The sequence below is a fragment of the Lasioglossum baleicum genome, chromosome 6, assembly GCF_051020765.1.
Source record: "Lasioglossum baleicum chromosome 6, iyLasBale1, whole genome shotgun sequence".
Classification (NCBI taxonomy): domain Eukaryota; kingdom Metazoa; phylum Arthropoda; class Insecta; order Hymenoptera; family Halictidae; genus Lasioglossum; species Lasioglossum baleicum.
The window spans coordinates 10,846,233-10,868,968 of NC_134934.1; the positions used below are offsets into that span (position 1 = coordinate 10,846,233).

The 22,736-nt window shown below is 47.1% G+C and overlaps 1 protein-coding gene across 3 annotated transcripts in view; it reads left to right on the forward strand.

Moving 5' to 3' along the window:
- The first annotated feature begins 3,522 nt into the window (after positions 1-3,522).
- The window catches only part of Dachs (unconventional myosin-IXb-like dachs), a 115,933-nt gene continuing 96,719 nt past the window's right edge, over positions 3,523-22,736 (forward strand). Inside the window, exons 1-2 of one of the 3 annotated variants that reach the window (XM_076425893.1) lie at positions 3,528-4,686; positions 6,000-6,416. The gene's annotated coding sequence lies outside the window, so the exon portion shown is untranslated. Of the gene's footprint in view, positions 6,417-22,736 lie in introns of all 3 variants that reach the window. The other 2 variants (XM_076425895.1, XM_076425894.1) reach the window with 2 other exon arrangements.

Consider the following 22,736-nt stretch of genomic DNA (forward strand, 5'->3'; position numbering starts at 1 on the left):
AAACAATTCAGGAATGTTGTAATGTTGCTTTTAATGCGACAAAGTCCAGTAGGTTCTCTTGCTTGATCTATTGTCAGGAGACAAGTACGGCTTCAACCATCGAGATTCTTCCACAGCAAACTCGCAGTTCCGCCCGTTCCCTATAAGGTTCTCCACGATCACGTAGGTAAAGGCAGAAAGTGAAAAAGTAGGGAAACGTTGGCTCGGTAAACCTTCAAAATCCCTTGACGCGGCGCGACGGTGCTGGGGGAACACGGTTTACGTGCCGCATTCTCCTATAATTGCCAAGTACGAAAGCATCCGGGACATCCCGCGGCAGAAACGAGAGGATCCGGCAGGCCGGCTGACTGTAGAAATCACGTTGTAACGAACGAGATATTCCAGGATTTCCCACTTTTCGACGTCCGCGAGGAGGCAGTTGGCAAGCGGCGCGTTCTCTCTCGCTTAATTTGCAGACGTGCCTCGTCGTCGTCGTCGTTGTCGTTGTCGCCAAAGTCGGCTCTTCTCCCTTGGTTTTCTGTCGCAACGAATGCGTACGTGCGTCCTGCACCTTGCAGAAACTGCATCCAGACTCGCGAATTCTTCCAGAAATCCCGCGTGTTTACCTTCCGGTCGCATTTGCTCCGTGTAATCTGGATAACTCTGGAGAGTACGCTCTCGCCTCGAAACGCTCTAAATAACAGCAAATTGGTCTGACGTATTTAGTGTTGAATCACATTATATGTTTCTTCGTGATACTACGAAGAGGAACTACTTACAGTCTACAATTTTGTAGAGAAATTCTTTTGTTCATGGAAATAGCTAACCTACTGTTTTGTGACACGTCGATTGTGGAACGCCCTATCCTTCCACTCGATTCTGTCAATAAAAATCATCTGAAAAATGAGTAGGTGTAATTCGAAACGGTGAAAACATTAGAACATACTCGGAAAGTAATTTCTATTTTCTTCTAAAGATCCCATGCTCGTAGAATCTCTGTCTTTTTCTCATTGGCAAGAAATTGAGTTGTGCGACGTTTCACGACCTTATTTGAAATGCAATTTGCACCGCATAAACGGAATTTAACACGAAATGTGTTAAAAGATGCCTTCATTTTTGGAAGAAGTCGTAATTCGTCGAAGGATGTCTTCGTCCCCTGAGATATCCAATTTTTCCAAGAGGAATTAAAACATCCGAAAGACCTAGCGAAGCGCCAGCTCGGAGGAGGATTGCGGAGGGTCTGAAGTGGGCATCGTCGAAAAACCGGCAAAAGGGGGATATGATCGCGACCCAAGCCGAAGGAAGCGTCTCTTAGATAGAGGACAGTTGTAACAGCGGTAACCGAGGAAGGAGGACATCAGGTAGACGGTTGGAACAACGACAAAAGCGGGAAGGAGAGACAGACCGGGTGAGTTCTGGGAGGAGATAGTCTGCCGGTGAGTGGCAGGCTGCCTCCGATGTCTCGTTTACCATAATACAAGGCCTCGGTGAGGGGCACGTCGCTGTGGATAAGGGGAAGAGGAGAAGAAGAGGAGAAGTGGAGACCATCGGATCGCTCGAAACGGTAGCAATGCATCAGGAGTCCGTGAAAAGCGCGTCGCGGATCCCGGCAGACTTAAAGGACGCGGAACAGAAGGGAATACGGCGCACGTGATATCCTGTCGTGGGTTCTGTCCAAACGTTCTGTTACGAGGCGTCCCCGGGTGTACTTTCGACCGACAACAAGCGGAAAGAACGATCGCCGGGGCAAACCGTTTGAGGAGAACCTGCTGCCTGGAAATTGTGCCGCGGAAGATGTAGATAGGAGAAGACGAGAGGCGAAACCGAGGAACGCGAACGAACCTCTCGGATTTGTACGACGCCGGAGAGACCAGCATCAACGGTCGATCGAAACCGATGTAATTGGACGAGGATCGTGGAATTGTGATTACACGCCTGTTGGTTTATCGGTAGTCCCTGTCGCCTAGACCCTTGGAGTCGCGGCAGAGGTCCTCTTTCGTCAGAGACACCGTGTCTTCCAATCGTTTAGGGAGTTTCACTTTTCAACGCGTTCCATGCCGCGTTTATACTCGACAATTCAAATCTGTTAAAAAATGCCCACATTTTTTGGAAGACGTCGTAATTCGTTGAAGGACGTCTTCGTCTCCCCGAGATTTCCAATTTTTCCTAGCAGATTCGAATCGCGTTGAGCCCATCGTTGCTCGAATACTTCGATCCTCTTCTTCCCTCATCCGGTTGAGTCCTTTTCTCCCTTTCTGTCTCCGGCTATCGCATTTCCTGCCTTTTTCTTCTCCTCCCGTTGCTTGTTCTTCGACGACGATGCGACGGTCACGATCGGATACTCGCACTCGTTCGCTTCTGTCGCGCGACCATGCATCCCGAGACCTCTAATGAAAGCCTTTTCTCCGACTGCCAGTTAACCCCACACACGCGACACCCGTCACCAACACGCAGGAGGTGGGGAGGAAAGCTCGAGGATGACACGCGTTGCACCTATACCGACACGCTGCCTGCGACGCGTTGCATCGCGCGAGACATGCTCTTGCTCTCTGCCGTCGCGTCGTCGCGCGATGGTGTTTAATTGCATGTCGTCGTGGGTCCACCGTTGGTCTCCTGTCCACGCCAATGGTATCCCAAGATCTTCTTACAGTGGCAGCCAGCATGGCGAACTTAACACGTTGCTGCTAGTCGTTTTTCCAACTTTTCTAACTCGTGACAGCCGGGCAAAATGAGGAATTTCGAAAACTGTTTGCTACGGACTTCGGTCATTAAGACATTCACGCGTATCCGACCACGGACATTTCTGACGTGCTCATCTTTCTGTTCGTTTTCCTATGTTCTGGTAAATTACGGTGTCTCTTCTGTCGTTGGAGTTCGTGGATTATTCGGATCCGGTTCGATTCGAAGTCGCTTATTTGCTTTTTGGTGAAAAGTCTTCGAGAATGTCACTGAAAGGTCTTCAGAAATATCGAAACTCTCTCTCTCTATCAATCCTCTCTCCAGAAAACGAAGTCTCCATGTCCCGGAGGAGGAACGAACGGCTGATTTTCTCTCGAATTCAATCCCGTTCCTCAGTCAGCCCACCGATCATTACCGACACGTTTCCCGCTGTGGCCGTCCAAGTGTCCCATTAATACCCAGCGACTGCAGCTTGACAAAAAAGGCGTGGGAAGGGGTAGGAGGGCTAGGAGGAAGGGATCAAGATTTTCAGGTGGGCACGGTATACGCGGTGCCATTTGACGAACCGTGTTCCTCGTCCCTTCTCCTCGAGAAGGACGCTCTGCCGAGGATCCTGCTCCTTCCCGCGGTTCTCTATCTTTCTCTCTCGGTCTCTCCTTTCCTCCGCCGAGGTCCCCCAGTCCTCCTACTCCTTCTACTTCTCTTTCGGACTCTGTCCCGTACCGTTCCTTAGTGGCTGTCTTCGTTTCGCCTTGCCGTGCGATCCGCACACGCCACTTCTTCTTCAGTGGCCGCTGGTACCACTCTCGGCTAGATCGCGCGAAGCACACCTCCTCCTCTTCTTCTTCTTCTTCTCCGTCGTCGTCGTCGTCGTCCTCCTCCTCCTCTTCTACTACCTCTTCTTCTACCTGTGCGTCACCACCACCGCCGCAACCACCACCACCATCGTCATCGTCTTCTTCGTCCTCGTCGCCGACATCGTTTCGCTGCCACCACTCGCCGGCGAACACACCACGTCCACTCCACCTCCTTTGCTATTCTTCCAGCTCGATGAAGTAACGCGGAACGTGTGCTCCTTCCGGAACCTTGGCCCTCTCCCGCCTAAATAACCCCTCGATCCGTTAACCCTCGGTGAAGACGTCTACGGTAAAAAGTGTTCGCGAACTGTGTTTACGAACGATGTCCGTCGTGCTGGGTGTCTCGGATCGTGACAAGGATAACATGCTAGTGTGCTGTGGGTCGAGTAGCTTCCGGGTCATTCGTGGCACCGGTTCTGCTGATTTAGCTACCCTTCAGTGGAGAATTCAGTGACCGAGACTCGGAAGTGTATTTGTTCGACGATTTTCACGACTTGTTCCAAGTGTTACGGATTTCTGACGATCATCACGTGATGGTGTGGCCGCGTAAACGCTGCCTCCTAGGCCAATTCTCCTGTGGAGACCCGGTTTGTCGAGATTAGCTACCCTCGAGTGGAGAAATCGGCGAAGAATCTTGAAAGTGTCCCCATCGGAAAGTTCTCAGTCGATTTCGTCTGGAGTTCTTGACTAGTGAGGATGGTAACGCAGTAACGCGATACGTAAACGATTCTTCGGGAACTTAGGTCAGTCCCTGTCATCCTGATTTTCTCAAGGAACCAGGTTCAAATATGTCTTTATCCAACGATTGTTATCAACCTCGCCAGATGTCTTAGACCAGTGGCAATATTATAACAACGATAACACAATAATCGTGTACTGTGAAGCATGGTTAATTGAATAAATATCTCGATCTGACTCGCCTAACTTTCCTTCAGAAATCGGATCACTGTCAAAAAGTGTCTCAGAAGTGTCCTCAAAACTCGGTGTGTTCAAAGTGTCTTCGAATTGTCTAGAAATTGCGTGGAAAGTGAAAATGATCCACAACGATCCCCAGAACCAGCGGAAGTCCCCTCGAAGGATCGTTCAGGCGAAACTGTCGAATAAAAAATTGACGGATCAATGTCGGACGACGACGGTGTCGATGGGAAGTTCATGAAGAGATCGTGGACAGGTACATCGAAAGGTTCCCAGGGTAATTCGATTCGGAGGCTCAAGATCGATCGCGACGCGTCCTCCCGTCTCGTTTGCACGTGGTCACCTTGACACCGCGACGCGCACACCTGATGCGCGGGGCGAGAGTGTCGGGAGATCGAGAAGAGCACGTGGGACACGAGAGGCGCAGCTCGTTAACGTGTCTCCATCGTTCGTTAATTAGCGCCTCGTTAGCCGTAGGCTGGCCGATTCATTTTTCTCTGTGGTATATGCAAACTCTACCCGAAGAGGATGCAACTCGGACTCGAGGACGGCGGTGATCGAGAACAATCGATTAAAATCCTCGGAAATTCTCCAAAATCCTTCGGAGCCTCTCCTTTATACCGAACGGATCGTCTCGCGCGTCGCGAATCTTCGATATTCCCGCGAAAGTCCGCGAATTCTGCGTGATCCTCTCAAATTCTGCAGAAGGCTTCTCGGAATCTTCGATCTTCCGGGTCGAATTCTTCAAAATTTTATTTTTCGCGCTTAACACTTTGCACTCGGAGCAAAGCATTTCAACTCGAAAATTAAACATCTCCTCCGACCTGGAATCATTTTATGGATATGAAATTGATATAATACCTCGCACAATACTTAAAGATTAGATGCCAACAACATTTTGAAGTTAAACGAAGAGTTAACACATTACCGACCGGTGATTATTGCATAATTTTTAGAAATCTATGGTACATGGCTAAACACTTTTTAATAGAACCTTCAATGGCAACAGCAATTTTCATTGAGAACTAACAAGTCACCCACAATATCGTCATCTAATAGTTCATTTAAGATTGCAACGTAAAAGAAAATTTCTTTGCTTTCTTTTGGCACAGCACAATTATTGAAAATCCTATTAATAGGCTTCCGGTAGGTAAAGCGTTAATAGCCTTAAACCGTTCGGTTTCTAGTTGATCTCTTCAAGACTCCTTCCTCGTACCTGAAAGACCGACTTATTTATCCTGAAATCTTTCAGACTTCTCCATCGCATGTAACAGATCAACTCGTGCACCTTCCATCCTTGAATTTTCTCGTCGATCCCGTGTTATTCGGTTGCCTGTGCTCTTCCCGGAGGAGTGGGCGGCTACTTTGGGTGCCGGCGCGTGGATCCGACGTGGGTGGCTCCTTTAGACCATCGGTTTTTTCGTTCCGGCGCGGCGCGGCGGGACTCTCGTTTGTCAACGCGCGATCGGCCCGCGTAGCATGTGTTAAATTAATGCGAGTTCTTTCGCGGGACGCCGCGCCATCTCTGATTTGTCACGCGTGCTTTTCTTCGCGCGACCCGCTTCGCAGGGTACGAGGAACCTTGATGGATTAACGGTCTGGAACCGGGACGAGAGGAAAAAACGCACAACGCGAGAGAGAGCGAGAGAGAGAGAGAGAGAGAGAGATTTGTGTGACAAGGAACAATAGACGCTAGACAAGATTGACTTGTCTTCCTGGACAGCTAGATTGTGCTTGATTGTTTATTGTACTTCGAGGTTTTGGGATAAGATGGTGGTGCCATAATCTTGTGTGAAGTTTCGCGAGACGTGGTACGGAGTCTCGACCGGCTGTGCGACGCGCGACGCGACGTCTGTGATTTCGATGACCGCATAGGACGTGTCTCGTTCGGAATGTGATTGTGCGACTTATGGATTATGGTGGATTCGCGCCGATTAGCGTTGGATTGGATATGTGTTCGGAGGGGATGCTGATGCTTCGTTGAAGGTGCGAGAACGATATTTTACGTGGATTTTCAATGCGAACTTTTATACCGAAAAATGTCCTAGAAAAGGATAGAGAATTTATAGTTTTTGTATGGCTACATTTATTCTAACGCTTAAATCTTAAATCTTAAAGGCAAGGGGTTAATGTTTTTAATGTTTGAATTTCTAAAATTTTTCAACAATTTTATCTACTCCTACGAATTTTATCTACTCAATTTTCCTATAAAGATCCAAGAAACGACATTACTTTCCGAACGACCTAATAGATTCCATCGAACAGACCTTATCGAATACTGTCGAAGAATAGAGCAGCAGTCCGAAAGAACGAGTTGATCGAAAGAAATATAGGTCATTGGGGCAAGGAAAAAGGTTTGCGGGGAAACTGTGGAGTACAGAGGATGGCGGAGAATGTCGGAGAAGGAAAAGAACGGCATCCCTGTGGAAGTAGCGGGCGCAAAAGGGCGGCGATTACTCGGAACGCCTTCGATTTGCATGAGACAACTGTTTAACGATTTGATCGGTGCTTTAATTCGAAAATTATACGTTTAATCGACGGCACAGGTAGCGCGGATATATAGTCGTATACTCGAGTGTCCCCAGGCCCGAGTAAATATTCATTAGGCGACCACTTCTCCCCGTCTTTCCACTCCCCTCTCTCTCTCTCTCTCTCTCTCTCTCTCTCTCTCTGCCGCTCGCTCCCTCTTCGTCTCTCTTCGTCCACGTATCATCCTCTCTCCCTCGGAATATACATCTCTCTATCCCTCTCGATTTGCATATCACAATCAACGTCATATCATTGTTGACTTTGAGCCCGGCGACTGCATACGGTCGGACCGGTGCGCGTCACGGTTGGATTCGTTCCCCTGTCTGCCTGTTCCCGCTTTGCTTCGCGTTCCTTCTTCTTATCGGGATGCACGCGCGCACAGTCCTCTGCAGTTTCTTCCTCTTGCGCGTCCGCAAACATTTCTCGGGCTCGAGGGAGAGAGTGTATGAATGTATGTGTGTTTTCGAGCTCGGCTCTCCGTGCGTAATCCTTTCTGATTCGGCTACCGATCTCCGACCGGAGAACGTCCGGGAAACCATGCTCAGATGATTTATGAAGACACGAATTCGTCGCTCGACCCGATGGAACCGTCTTCCGGACCGTGTCCGAGGAAACATCTCGACGATGAGTCCGTTTTACGATGTTAGGCGACTGTGGATCTTAGATTAATCCTCGAAAGACGGACATTCTTCAGAAGTCTGTTAACAACGGGGTCTGGGACCTGTCCGATTTTTATTTACCGATTTTTCGTTGTTAGATCGAATTGGTATAAATCGTTGCTCAAGTTAAATTTGATTTTCGAGTCGGGCACGAACTTATGCAATCATTCGAAATCAATTTTCTTTTCTCTTCTACGACATTTTGGGGGATAAAGACGTTCTAATCAGTCTGACTGTAAAGAACATGTTACGGAGAGGGGTTGAAAGTGTTCCTATGTGAAAGATATTTTGGACACAGGTCGTTCAGATCGTTTATATTGCAGGTGGTTCTATAAGAGAAACACCGAACAAAGTTTCAGTTCTATACTATAAAGAATTATTGTTTAGACTTAAAATGAGAGAACGTGTCTTACGAGTTGTTCTTTTACGACAACACGAAAGCGTTTAAAAAGCTGTCCCGCTGCCATCAACGTCTAGACAATCAAGGGAAAATTTAATGAGAAAGAACCGAAGAGGAAAGCGTCGTCCACCCCCGCCAGTAGAAAAATCGAGCGTAGCCGAAGCGGAAGTCACCGAAAGCAGCCAATATTCTCGGCTGCTCGAACCCAACCCAAACCAACCCATCGCATCAGGGGTGGGGGTGGGGCTGTTTCCATTTCTACTTACATTTCCTGTAACCCAATAACGTCACGTTCGTTCCGGCGGGTCGGTGTGCGCCTCCTTCCCCGCCCCTCCGGCCCCTAATTTCCTACGCAGCGTCATTACGCTGTCGATCGCGGCGGAATTTCAGTCGATCGGTGCCGATCGGTCGAACGGAGGGAAAAAAGAACGCGGCGAGGAAAACGCAGCGGCACGGAAGGGATTCAAATGAACTGGAAATCGAGAAGTCGCGATCGAAAGACCGGGTGCCGACGCTTTCGCGAATATTCGAGCGACGTTCCGACGTGACGCGACGGCTCGCGTCGTTCGCACAGCGTCACAGACTCGCAAAATGTTGGACAAAATCCTCTCAGCTTTGTTCATTCATATCTTGTCCTATAACATTCTCCCAGACTCTTGACTAGACCGCAGATGCTTATGTTTCTGTGGTAGTAGCCTTTGTAGATCCGAAATAGATCAAAATCGTATACTAAATTCTGTGGAATTTTATTTTCTAGCATTTTTTGAACATCTTTCGAAGCCATAAATGCATAAAGATCCGCAGTCTAATTATTACGATTGTTGTTATCTAATCAATCACTAAACATTTAAGTATTGTACAAGTTTAAAAAATCATAGAAAATGGAAATATTCTTGGCCGGAAGGAATGTTGAATCTTCCAGTTAAAATAGGTTGGAGTAGCAAAAAGTTAATAAGCAGTAGGTTGAGTTGTTCCACGACAGGAAAATGTCCAAATTCACAGGAGCCATTTCAGAAGAATGGCCGACAGTGTTACGCGGTGGGTATCGAAGGGAAAGCCCGTCTCGGTTGTGCAGAGCAATAATTAATTGACGGCCCTCACGGCGAAGGTGCTCGACGTGCCGCGGCTAATTGATCGCGACCCTCCACCGGCCCTTGATTGATCGTTTAATCGTTGGCGAAAAAAAGGAAGCGGGTCGACAACCCTGCTCTCCGGCTCAGGATCGAAAACGTCTCAAGGGGTACACGAGAAGGAGAACGCAGAGGCCGTGTGTTGTCTCGTCACGAATCCTAGACATCGATCCTAAGCTGCACAGCAACGGTCCTTCGTCATTGAGCAGACTACTCTCTACACGACGCGACGACGACTATACGCTCTACGCTCGCTATAGTCGTCCCGGCACCCGGCAGAAGGGTTACGATCGAGAGGATCGTGCTCGCGTAATTACCCCGGGCTTGCTTTTCAACGACGCCGGTAATATCGGCAATGATTATTCATAAGCGTAATTCCAGCCATCCGTCCTCTATTTATCTCTTGAATATCTTGTTCATAGCTCGCCGTTTATTGGCGAGCTAAGTGGAACACGACCATTAGCGTGCGAATAAATAACCGTGCATGGGTGGTACGCGACGAAGACGAATTCTCGAACGTGAACATCTAACAGGCATTAGAGAAGCTTCTTGCGTTTGACGTAGCTTTTTGCCTTGGTTCTATGTAAGAGAAATTTCTATTTCTCGAGGGTGGAGACCTAGGATGTGGAAAAGCGAGCTTGACTTGAGAATTTCTTTTGTATTCTGAGAAATATATACATTTAGTACGCAAGTTGCGTCACACTTTCATCTAGAGCAGGGGTCGACAAACTTTTTTTAGAAAGGGCCAGATTGTAAAAATTTTAGGCTCGGCGGGCCAAGTAGCAAACATGAAGATATGAATGGTAGTCCAGTCAACGAAAAGTTGTAGAGGGAAATGGTAGGAACACAATTTTTAACTTTGGATCTTTGTTTGGACCAGTTAGGAGGTAAACATACTTTTCGGTTTTTCGCTTATATCTCGGAAACTATGCGTGTCCTACCGATAAGACCATTCCATACAAAATTAAAGCTGACAAAATGTGCCACAAAATTGATTGGATTCAGTTTTCCGCTATCTAGCATACTTTCCGAAATATCCGCGCTCAAAGTTCACTAATTGTGCTGAAGAGTTAGCTAGTCAAATAAGGCAAAAATTTATTTTTCACAATTCATGATCTTTGAGCGCGGATATCTGGGAAACTATGCGTCCTAGCGATAAGACTATTCTATACAAAATTAAAGCTGACAAAATTGACTCCACGGGAATTGACTCTGAAATATCAATTTGACTCCAGCTTGTTGCCATTGAGGTAGGCAATTTTCATTTTCATTTCTAAAAGATCCGCAGTCCACTAATCGCGTTCGATATTCTTCGATAAACGGCAGAAAAGTCGTGCTCGAATCGAGTCACGGACGATCCCGATACACCCACGCGGCACTCACGCTTCCATTATGCATCCCGATATTGATTAACTCCTGCATATTCATCATGGCTGCATAGCATCGTTGCATCGAATCTTTTCCTATCGCGGCGCGCGGCGCGGCGTCGACGTCTCCGAGCGTCTCGAAGTAGTACGAAACTAGATACCAGCCGGCATTACGGGGACCCATAGAAGCGCCGGAGAAAGGAGAGTTTAAGGAAGATAAGACCTCATGACCGTGAAACCCGTATGGTTTCCGGAGAACGGTCACGACCAGGCAAACGTACATTGCTTCACCGGTGTTTGCCATAGAGAAGGGCAGCACACACGGGGAAATATGTACAGGGTGTCCCGCATACAATGGACAACGGATTAGGAAATAATTCTGCACGCAAAAGTCAGACGAAATTGAAGAATACGTTTTCGAGTAAATCGAGTTTGAAAATTCAGCGAATACGCGTGCTACTAGATAGGAATCGCCTGATGCGTCTGACCATGACCTAATCGATTCTACTGCTTGCTATACTAAAGCACGCGACGAATTTTTAAACAGAAATATGTTATTCTTTGGTTTCGTCACACTTTTGCGTGCAGAATTACTTCCTAATCGGTTCTCCAGTATATACGAGACACCCTGTATATGTATACATATATAGAATCTATATAGGGGGACAGAGAGAGAGAGAGAGAGAGTGAGAGAGAGAGAAGGATCGTAGAAGTCGCGAACCGGGTACTTAATCTTTAATAGAATCGTGTAATTCGTCGATTGCCGCAAAAACGAGCCGATCCCAGCGAGAGCAACGTATCGCAAAAACTTGCGTAACGGCCAGCGGTCTCCGGTACTTCAGGTTCGCGTGACCGTGAATTTTTTTCTGTTATACTGCAAGGATTTGCGACTATTGCAACCCGTCCGAAGTAATATTTACGTAGTTCGGAATTGGCGAGGAGAAGTTCTCGCGAAGGAGAGTTTTATGGCGCCTAATGATGGGATCGCGAGGCCGGGGACGGTGGACGTTTGCATCGAACATTGTAATCGCTGAAACACCTACTCAACTTCGAAAAAAAAGGCTCGAGATCTGTCGAGATCTAGGGACGAGAAGACTTCCTTGTTTGAGAGTGGCTTTTTCCATCTTGAAACACGTGTGAATGCAACGTGCTCGGCTATCTCGTGATTAGTTGGTAGTTGGTACCGTGATTCATCTTGAACCGCAACAGTTGTAGGAATGTTTGGTGCGTCGTGTAATATTTTGAATTTACAATTATTGTTGCACCACCGGTGACTGACCGCTCTGTATACGACAAGATTAATGTAAATTCCTTTGAAAGCGTCGCTAGCGTTAGTGCCAGGGCTCCCGGGGACATCGCAGAGGAGTTTGCTATGGTTCTGCGAGTCCACGTTCGCGGAACTGGAATCGTTTAACTCAATTTGGCGAGGGAACGATCCCCAGGTGGCTCCCGGATCACCGAACCTATCGATTCACCGTTACCCGCTCCAATTCTTCGGACGCATCGGCCTTTGAGCGGCTCGGAATTATTATTTCTCGGTAAGGGGACACACCGTAGAAAATTCCAGCTCCCTTCTCTCTCCGCCTGTGCGAGGCTTGTCGTCGCAATTCGCGATGAATAGAGACTGGAGAGAGGCCCCATTATCGTTGTTCTTTAACCAGTTTTCTCCCAGGCATTCGAAGGCGACGCTAATGGCCGGAGAACTATCTTCCGCGTGTGTCGAAAACACACGAAAGATGACGAGAATTCAGTTAACGACCACCGCCAACTATAGACGCGCGCCGAGAGGGGACCGTGTGGCACGGGGGAGAAGAACGCGACCCGTTCAGATTCGACGCGGTGGACTTTGTCGACGTTTATTACGGGCGGAAGTGACACCAGAATGGTCCGCGGACGACGCGACGCCGGTTTTTTCGCGAGCACACCGACCGCGTCGACACGCGCGGCCGAGCGCCTTGAAAGGACCGTGGAACGCGTCAACGAGCCCCTTCTTATGGAAATTATCGCGATCCCGGGGCTATAATTTGTCTACTAGCCTTACTTCGCTGGCCAATCGCTTTTGTACGCCCTGCGTCCACACTTCCGGCCCCCGTTCGACGAAAGGGGACGTCATTTTTATAGAAGATCCATCGAGTTTTTAGAAGACCGACTGCAGGATCCACGGTTTTTTTTGATACATTATCGGTTTGTTTGGTCTTCAAGCGCGACCGAGTTTCACTATTTAGTTGTCGACACCAACCCTGAAGTATAACAATGTTGAAGCTAGTTAGAAAACCCATAAAAATATATTTCTTCTCTTATTAATTCCGTTATGTCCAAGATGTAATGACGGTCCGGGATTTTTCGAATATTTTTACTTGTATTTCACCTCCCCATGTTTGCCATAAATGCGTAAAATCTGATAGTCGATAACATAGATCAGTAAACTGCAGATCTTGATGGAAAATGAAAATTTCGAATTTTCTAATTCGAAACAAAAGTACATAATGTAACAATGGTCTTAAACTCTTCTAACGTGTTCACAGTTTTCTTGTAAATGCGTATATGTAATCCATAGTCCAGTGGTTAAACACGTTCGCTCGTGTTACTGCCGATAACTATAACTCGATATCTATTATTCGACCACATTTGGCCGCGTTTAGCCAGGTTTAACAGGTGCACAGGTGCGGATAACAGACTGAACCGGGGCCGATTACCTGTGTGGGGTCGCAACATTTCTATCACAGAAAATCTGTCCCGATCAAGTAAATCAAGCTCTCCGGATTCCTTTTTTCTTCCCTTTTTCGAGCCATGTGTGGGACTGTCGAGTGATCGGAGTCGACCGCCGACTCGTTTCCAATTAAATCGATACGTTTTCACGGCGAACCGGGATCCTCTCGGTTCACCGTGCACCCAAGCTAATTAGAATCCGTTCCGACTAATCTTTAATTCATGACTGATATTCAAGGCGTCCGCTCGCGAAGGATATCGGTTTCCTAGGAGCCGTGTCCTTGCAGAGCTCTCTTTCGAACCTACTAGAACGCAGTCGAATTATTCGCTCCGCGCGTAATTAGAAACGGTTCTAGGGATTTTTCTGGCACGATTTCAAACCGATTCGAAGAGAGAGAGCACAGCTTTCGATGTCGATCGATGCGACCGTCGCGCATCGCGTCGCCGAAGCGCATTTAAATTTCTAATCCGTTACAATTAACCGCGATGCTCGCCTCATCGATGCACCCGAGGAAAACCAACGGAATCCCATTCGCGGCTCGATTTACGATCGATGGACGGTTCTTTCGTTCGACAAGTCCCTCGGCACGCAGCGATCGTTGCACCGGCTCTTCCGGTTGCGAGTTTTCATGCATTGTTGCGCCATCTTTCCAAAATTACATCATATTTCGTCAAAGGCAACGTTTAGCGAAGTAATTCCTCATTTTCCAGTCAGAACGCGAGAATTTGACTGCCGTATCGAGAAATTCAGTGACATAAAATAAATCGTAATGCAAGGGGTTAAAGCTGACGAAATTCATGAAACATAAAAATAATTCTGTGCATAAACAGAAAGAACACACAAAACAAATAACTCCCGCTCTGAGATTAAACTAACAAGGACGGAAATTGACGCGTCTTCAGGACCAGTTTCTGAAAAAATATCAAGCCACTCTAATCGGATAAAGAATGCAGCAATCTAGAAAAAATAGTTAAACATTTACAATTTACACTGAACGTTAGGTAAGATAATATCGTTCGCAGTTAGACGTCCAAGTAGGTGACAAGTGTCGTGTTGAGTCCATCGCTGGCTCGTCAGGGTGGGAAACCGGCCTCTAAGAGGATCAAGACCGACTCCGGGAGGTGAAACTTAAGATATTTCCTGGAGGAAGCGAGGCTGGCTTTTTGCCGCCATTAGCTGCCCACCCCGTGGGATTAAACGAATCGTATGGTTTTCACGTGGCGAGAAGACTCGTTCGATCCTTGTTATCATTCCCGAACGCCGTTTTGCGCCGTTACCGGCGACCACGTCTTGGAATTTTAATCGAGAAAGATCGATAATAGAAACGATTAGTCCCCGATCTCTGTGCGCAGACTGGCACCGAGTTGAATCCGAGAGTTTTACGATCCAGGTATACCGATCGCAAAACGTTTTTTCGCCCCGATCGATCAGCGATCCTGACGGAAAAAGAAAACGATTTAGAGGCCGACATTTTTCTTGAATGATCGTCGAAGGAGTTTCCTTCGGTTCCTAACGAAGATAACGGTGCCGTTCAAGTCGGGCCTCTGTGTTTTCGTTCACCGCGTGATGAATCATCGCGATTTGTAATTCATGATGTACCTGTTAATCACCGCTATCGTGGCCCCCGGCCATTGTCTTTGCTCAGCCGCGCCGCGCCGCGCCGCGTTAATATTGATTTGAGATTCCCCGAAGTGCCGGGTAATTTGCCGGGTGCTCGCTCGGGTTTCCACGTTTCCTGCGCTTCGTTTTCCGATCCTGCCGGCAATTAACGGCTCCACAATGATCGGTGGGTCCCCACTGACCCGGACATTCAATTCTACTTCGCACGGTTCCTCTATGGATGTCCCGAGACTTCAAAGCTTCGCGCGGTCGTCTTGCGGACATTTCTGCAATTGTGTCTTCGCAGAACTTGTAGAAGCAAAGAAAATAGTAATTTTCATGAATTTCTTAATGCGAGCAATGCATTTTTACACAAGTATTGCAATCATAAACGGACAGCGGATCTTCATGCAAAATAAAAATGTTTCGATCTGAATTGCAACTGACTGGGATGAAATAGAAATTGATTTTTTTTCTTAATATGTCTAATAATATAACAGTGTGTGTCTTTAAACTCCTCTTATTATATCTACACACTAAAAAAGTGTTTAAATTAATTTTTACCATGATTCATTCAGCAAATCGTTGGTTTTAAAACATGTACAACTTTCGAAGAGGCCCTTTGAAACATCAGAAATCGCAAACAAAATGGTTAACATCAATCACGTTCTTCTTTCGCAAAAGCCGTTTATTGTTTCACTTAAAATGGCGTCACCCGCCAGGACGGCGCGGCGTTACAGTCGAAGACGCCGTAAACGGTATTCCTCGGAATCCCTAATGAATCCCAGGATCATCTTAATAACCGAGCTCTTCCAGGTTTATCTTTATGGCAGCCGAAACCGCTGCGTGAAAAACCATAAACGTTTTTCGGTGACTCGCGAGGTCCTTCGTTCCCGTCCTCAGCTTCAGAAAATAAAATGTACGCCTCTTGCACGATTCCGACGAGCATACAGTATACAGTGGAGTGTAATATGCATAATCGAGGTCGCAGGATTAATGTTGATAGGACTGTCTCTCGCGTCTTGACGGCCATGAACCGGAGGAGCTTGAAAGACGAGCGACGATCGAACATTTCCGCGGAATCGAGGATGTAAATAATGGAAGGCGAAGTAATTTGGGTTAATTAGTTCGGTCCGGGTAGCCGGGGAAACGTGCTTGTAACTTCGGAGGCATTGAAAGCGTGCAGTGATCGGTGCAGAGCGATCGTCTCCGTTGAAGGAAATTAATTAATTAAGATAGTGATTGATCCTTCGTTCTATGGGCAAATAGGGAGTAACAGGTTTCGGCTGGAACTAAATGGAAGCTGGAATTCTACTTATCTTGATGGCGGTACCCGGCAGAGAGTTTATACGAGTCACTTCCCATTTTTATCAACAACATTGCAAAAGTGTCTAATTCGTACTCGCGAAATCAGAATTTGTAGAAAAATCTTCTTGCACGGGTTTCTAGTTTCCTGCTACATCTAACAATCGTTTTGTACAAGACTAATTAACCCTTTTCTAACCCTTATACGTAATCGTGTAAAACGTCGGTTAAAAATCGTGTATAACAGGATTGATACGAATTACAAGGGTGTCACCCGGTACATAGTGGACGCACAACAATATGTATAATAGGATACGATCACGCGGCTACTATCCCGGTCCCCGTTGCTTCTCTACTTTGTTACCGGTCGCTTCTTTATTCGGTATATGTATGTAGACATGCCCTCGCGGGAGGAACGACGCGAAAGAAAGAGAGAAGGAGAGAGCAAGAGATTCACGGCAGATTACGCCTGTAGGAGAATGCGTGGAGCCACTGTTTCGCCGGAGCCGCGATACGGACACCCGTTACATTCTAAATACTTGTAAGCATGCCCTATTACCTGGCCGAGTTTAAACAGTATTACAATACAATAGCCACGGCCGCCCCTTTCTATGTTAACCTTGTCCTTTCGTGCCCCATAGACCGGCACCGATGTTCGCGCTGAATCAACCTACGGGGTGTTCTCATCGACAACGACACGACCACGGTATTCCGTGATGATCGATCAAAAATAAATTATGATACCAGGTTGGCTAAAGACCGCTTTTCTTTATCTATCACAAAGGGATATGATATTCAAGGAATTTCAGACTGTTTATTTTGAAACTTCCACTTGAACAATGTTCGTAGGAAATACAGATAGTCTGTATGTTGCCCCTTTTCTGCGTACAGTGCTCCAAGTGGGCGTGGTTTCGTTGCCCACAGACTCGAAAGGAGTTGGAGGGGTGCCCCAGAGGGCACTCTGACCAGATATCTCGCACTTAGCCGCGCCTGTAGCACAGAAAAAGGGGCGTGACTGATAATAACGACATCTCGTATCCCGATTAATAGCTTCCAGCAATTACGAAGGGCTGAAGTTCGTACACAGTGACCTCTCTGCGGGAAACGAATTACCGATGGACCAAATAGTGTCCTAACCGCGCGGTATTCGAGAGAGAGCCTCGCGATGGGAATCGGCTCGCGGATCAACCGACAAAAGGCGGTACACCGAGGAATTATAATTATCGGAAAATTATTGCCTCGATATCCATCTAATTACGTCTAATTACCCTCGAACAGCGTCCTCGTTCCCTGATAGCGGGTAAACGAGGCTGTCGCGTAAATTTCAATTCTGGCCATCCTCACCCTCTGTCTCTCTCTCTCTATCTCTCTGACTCTGATTCTCTCTCGCTGTTTGTTTCTCTATTTCCGTCCCTTTCGATCGTTCAGCTCGTTTACGGAGCGATGGTTCGATTTCTCTGGAAGTCACCGGTTTATAAAAGCGACAACCCCTGCAGCGAGCGAATCGTGATGCATGCATCGGCGTGCACACACGTGCGTGCACGTGTGCTGCTCCGCCGCCCGCCCCCTAAACCCCTTCGCGCTCATCCCGTCGCGCTAATCTACCATCTTAGATCCTTAACTGCATTTGCATTTAAGACACGACGATGTAACGCCGACAATTACGAGACACCAGAATTACCTCGCCGCGATTGTAGTAATTACCGCTGCGTGCTCTCCTACGAACCCGGCGAGGAAGAGCGGGAGAGGGTGGGCGTGCAGGGGTGGGACACGTCAGTGATTTGTCCGTTTTCGGCAACCGGACATTTGCATCGCGATCGTTTCGCGGTCGTTCACCCTTCCTTACGTTCTAGCATTTTTCAAGCGTGCCCGAACCTCCGGTCTATCGCGAGAAACGTAAAATTCAAACGCGATCAGCTCTCTGAGAACGAACGATTAACCTCTTGTACTACAGGGTGTCCTAAGAATGTTGTACTTCCTTGAGACTCTACATGCTGGCACGGTTGTTAATCTTGACCTTTCCGCAGTTTTATTATTTTTTAACGTTGAAGATAGTGGTTCGCATATGTAGGTGCTACCACTGCTACCGAACATAGCTGAAATACGCCTAATTGCACTTAACATATTGGGAAATCGGTCGACAGATGAATAATTGTAGAAATATGAAATACCAACATCCATTATATTTCTGTTTCAATACAGAGTCTCACACTGCATTTCGATTAATTCCAGTTATAAATTGTTAGCAACAGTTTCGAAGGTTTTGGTCGGGCCGCAGAGTACTTGTCGAGTTTTGTACTATCTCGTTACGTTAAATAAAATAATATTAAAACGTTTCTCCATGTGCACCTTTTTTTTTATCAGAGGGAACAGATTTCTGAGGTGATTCGACAGTAACGTTTTAAGAAATACCGATAAGAAATCCCCACAGTTTCTTACTGAATGTTTTAACGTGGTCGAACTTATCCCAATCCGTTTACTATATATATTAGGCTATAATAGTGTTCTCGATCAAGAATAGTGCAGCGCATTTCGCATTCTAAAGTCAGACGTACCGTACCACAATCTGCCCAAGGAGATTCTACAAATAGTTGACAACATTCGATCCAATTTCGGCAATCGATTCGCAGCACAGAATTACTCGGTACACGAATAGAGTAGACATATCAGAAATACCGAAGGATAGATCCAATTTCGAGCGTTCTATTTCGAGGGTAGCGTGTAGCAGGGGCCTGTCTGTTAACGGCACAATTTATTCGCTGGCGTCGTTGTCAGACTGATCTCGCGTAACGAGGTTTCGATGAGGCCTCGGCTCCGAGCCAAGGGAACGAAGAATAAATACTTGCCGAGTAGGTGGTAAAAAATAAGTGGGAGAGTCGAGAGGACTCGGCGAAGAAGCAGACGGCGGCGGCTGGAGGAGAATTATCGGTGTAATTTGTACCGTTTCCGCCTCTATCCCTTTCGCTCCTTTCTCTGTTCTCGCTCGCCACCGCTAAAGCAACTTCGACCGTTTCGAACGTGACGTATCGCGGTGCGGGAAGTTTCAAGGAGTCGGGGGAAACCGTTGATAAACTTGCGTCTGGATGATCTCGTCGAACAACTGGAAAATGGGTGGCACGAAGGACCGTCGAGAAACGGGAAGAGCTTGTTCGAAGCGCCGCGCCGCTTCAAGCCCGGGAATGTGTAGGCGACGATCAACGGGGACTCCCGCCGCTTATTTATCTCTCGCGAGGATCTCTAACGAGCATTGTTCCGAACCAGTTCTTTTCCCGAAATTAATCAGCCGGCCCCCACTATTCCGACGACCACCGGCCGAGAGAAGGCGGGGAAATCTTTTCTTTCCGCCACCGGGCCGATTGATAACGCGATTTTAACCATTTCTCTTTGTATATCTCTAAAATGAACTTACTATTTCGATTGTGGACGTCACATAACTGTGACATCAACTTCTCTTATACGGTAAAAAGAGAGGAAAACAAGAAACGACAAACAAAAAGTTACGACGTAGACGTAGCTTAACATTGTAAGATGTTTTTGCGTGATACAGCGGCGGAGAGATAGAAGTTTTTACGAAAATGCTACAAGTGGAACCGCCCTAAGAAACATTGACAAATTTCCTCGACGAATCGATCTATCATAGACTTAAAGATTGGAGGTTCCCATTCACATCGAGCGCATAGTCGAACCTGATCAACCTCACTGTCTTACATCCGCTTCCGCCGCCAATAAAGCTCGTAATTCAGCTCGGAGCTCACAGCCCAGTGAACCACGACTACCCTCGTCGGTAGACTCCCGTGGAAATTCTGCAGTGTAGTCTCGCATCGTTACAGTCCCATCAGCGTGTGTCGAGTTCTCGGCATAGTCTCTACTACAGACGACGTTCTACTAAGTACCTACCGGTACAGGTGGAAGGATTCAATTAAATTACTGAACTCCTCGAGCTGACCGTCGAAAAGTCCAAGTGACAAAGGGGGTCGGTGGTGTCAGCTAAACAGAAGACACGCAGCACGGTTCTCGTCCGGAGAGGTTCACCGGTGGTGCATCGTGCACGCATCCCACGTTCAATTTAATCACTGTGCCAATCGTTCTGCACTTGTTCGAAAGTCATCGGCCGGAAGCTGCCGGCGTGGCGCGGCGCGGCGGGGCGCAGCGTCGAACAGCCAGCAGCTAGGTTTGCGCGGGAGGAGGCAGAGAATTCGCTTGCCGGTATTCAATTTAATTACCGTAGCTATGGGTCCACCGGTTTGTTCGAAAGTCCTCGACAGAGGGTAGAAGCTGGTCGTCGTCGGCTGGCAATGCGACGGTTCGCCTTAAAACGACGATGCCACGCGATAACGATACGTATGCGATGCTCTATGTGTACCATTATGGCTAGCTCTACGGTTAGACGAGTCTGCATACACTGCCGCTCAAAAGTATCTGGAATCTTGCAATTTTTCAAGTCATTTTATCGAATGATACTTATTATTAGACTGCGGATCTTTATGCAAAATAAAAAATGTTTCCATTGATTGCAAGACACAGGAGTCAAATAAAGATTTCATTCTTCTTTTCATTATCTTGTTTAGGTGAAACTTTTTAATATGTCCACTGTTTTGAATTGTACGTACCCGTTTTTGTCATAAATGCATAAAATCCGCAGTCTAATTATAACAATGCAAAAAAATAAAATATTTTATTTCGTGTTTCTGGTTGTTGAAATAGAAATATTTTAAACATTGTGCAGCGAGCACTTTGCAAGGCGCATACGATGGTCATTAGGTATCGTTATGAGGTGTTTTCTAAATCCCGGCGTTCCGCGAAGCGTCCGAATGCCGCGTCGTCGTTTTCTATTCCAGAGGCCATTCCTCGCCGCCGCTTATGTTACCTTTATCCCGATACTCTTTGAAGCCGAATATCGGCCTCGCAGCGATAATTGCGAGCGAGCAAGGTAGCTAACTCTCTGGTCAGCAAGCGAGCGACCGAGCAAAAGCGCACGGTTCGTGCGGCGCGACCGGACGCGATTACGATGAGAGATTAGCCGGTAAAGAGAGGTCCGTGAGTACTACGGGCTCGTGTACGCGTGTAAATATGGGGCTGCTAAATAGGCACTGGGGCTGTCTCTCTCCTCCCTCTCGGGTTCTATCTCTCCGAGTCCCCTGATTTCCCTTTTCCTCTTTGGTCCTGTACGACCAGGATGTGCGCGGCGGGTTACACGTACAACGCCTCTCAAAAGTACAATATCAGGAAACTTTCTTAATTGCCGAGCAAGTGGGCACTTTTCCGTGTAAACTGCACGTTGGCTCGTTGTTGTGAGATGTTTTTTAGCCGAGTTGCACGACCTCAAAGCAGACAGCAGGTCCCCTTCGCTCAGCTTAATTCTTGCCGGCCACTGTAGCTTCGATATTCGAATAACTTAGCTAAACAAAATCGTACGACGATAAACCAACATTCCTGCATTACAGAAAACCATCCGCTTTCGACTAGCGCGAGTCTCGCCTCGCTGAAACATTTTGTTCGTTCCGTATACCATTGCAAAGTTAAACGAAACATAGAACAGTATTCGACATTCGACAAATCAAACAGGAGTCACACTAATCCTGAAGCCAGCTGAATAAAATTCCACAAAGACCTTGCAGTCGATTAAACTAAATTTGAAAAAGTATTCCAGCTGCCAAGGGATCCAAGAAAGACTAGGAAGTCGAGCAGGAGCCACACTAATTACGATTCATCCATTTTCTTCTGCACTCTACGACATCCCGAGGCCGGTAGAACAAAATTGAAAGATCTATTCAAACTGCAAAGAGTTGTGGTCCATGGAACACTAAGAAATCGAACAGGAGCCGCGCTAATTGCAATTACCGATTTCCTTGCAATCTAAAGCGTCTTGAGGCCATCGCTATTTTCCTGCATGAGACTTTTGCTGCTTGTCCCGATGGAAGACGTTGGTTCGAGGTGTATCGAGGCTTCCAGGCTCGAGAAGGGGACACCGATCGTAGCGCGTTTCCTTAATCCCTTCTGGCCACGGCTTATCGTCCGACAGATCGTGATCGTCCGGTGCGGCCGGCTGACACCGTGAAACATCGGGATTTAATTAGTCTAGAGTCGCGCCACACGACGTCCTCGGGCGTGATCGGACGTCTCCAGTCTCCTACATCGGTGTCCAGAACCTTTTTTTATCTAGACCGAACACACATGGGTCGGTTGAGGTCGCAGAGTGTGTCGCAGAGCGTCGCAGAGCGTCGCAGATCGTCGAAGAGTATCAAGTTGAATTAGCGCTCGTTCAGATCGTGTAAGCGATATACGGCGGACGAGCTCCTGATTTAATTTCAAATTCAATTGCTCCTATACTTGGACAGTCCCCCTTCACCCTAGGTAACTAACCTCTCGTAAAAATGCCGATCGAGGCGTCCGAGCGATATTGCGCTAATTTTGTTTTGATTAGGTGCAGGAATGAATTCGGTGCCTTTTTAAAACAAATTTGGTATTTATTTATAGTGTAATCATACATCTGTTATTTTTCGAAATAGTCTCTGGCAATTTTTCATTAATTGACTAGATCTCAAATGTTTCATAAGTGTAAGTGCTGGTATTTAAACGTTACAGAGTTATAAATAATTTAATATCA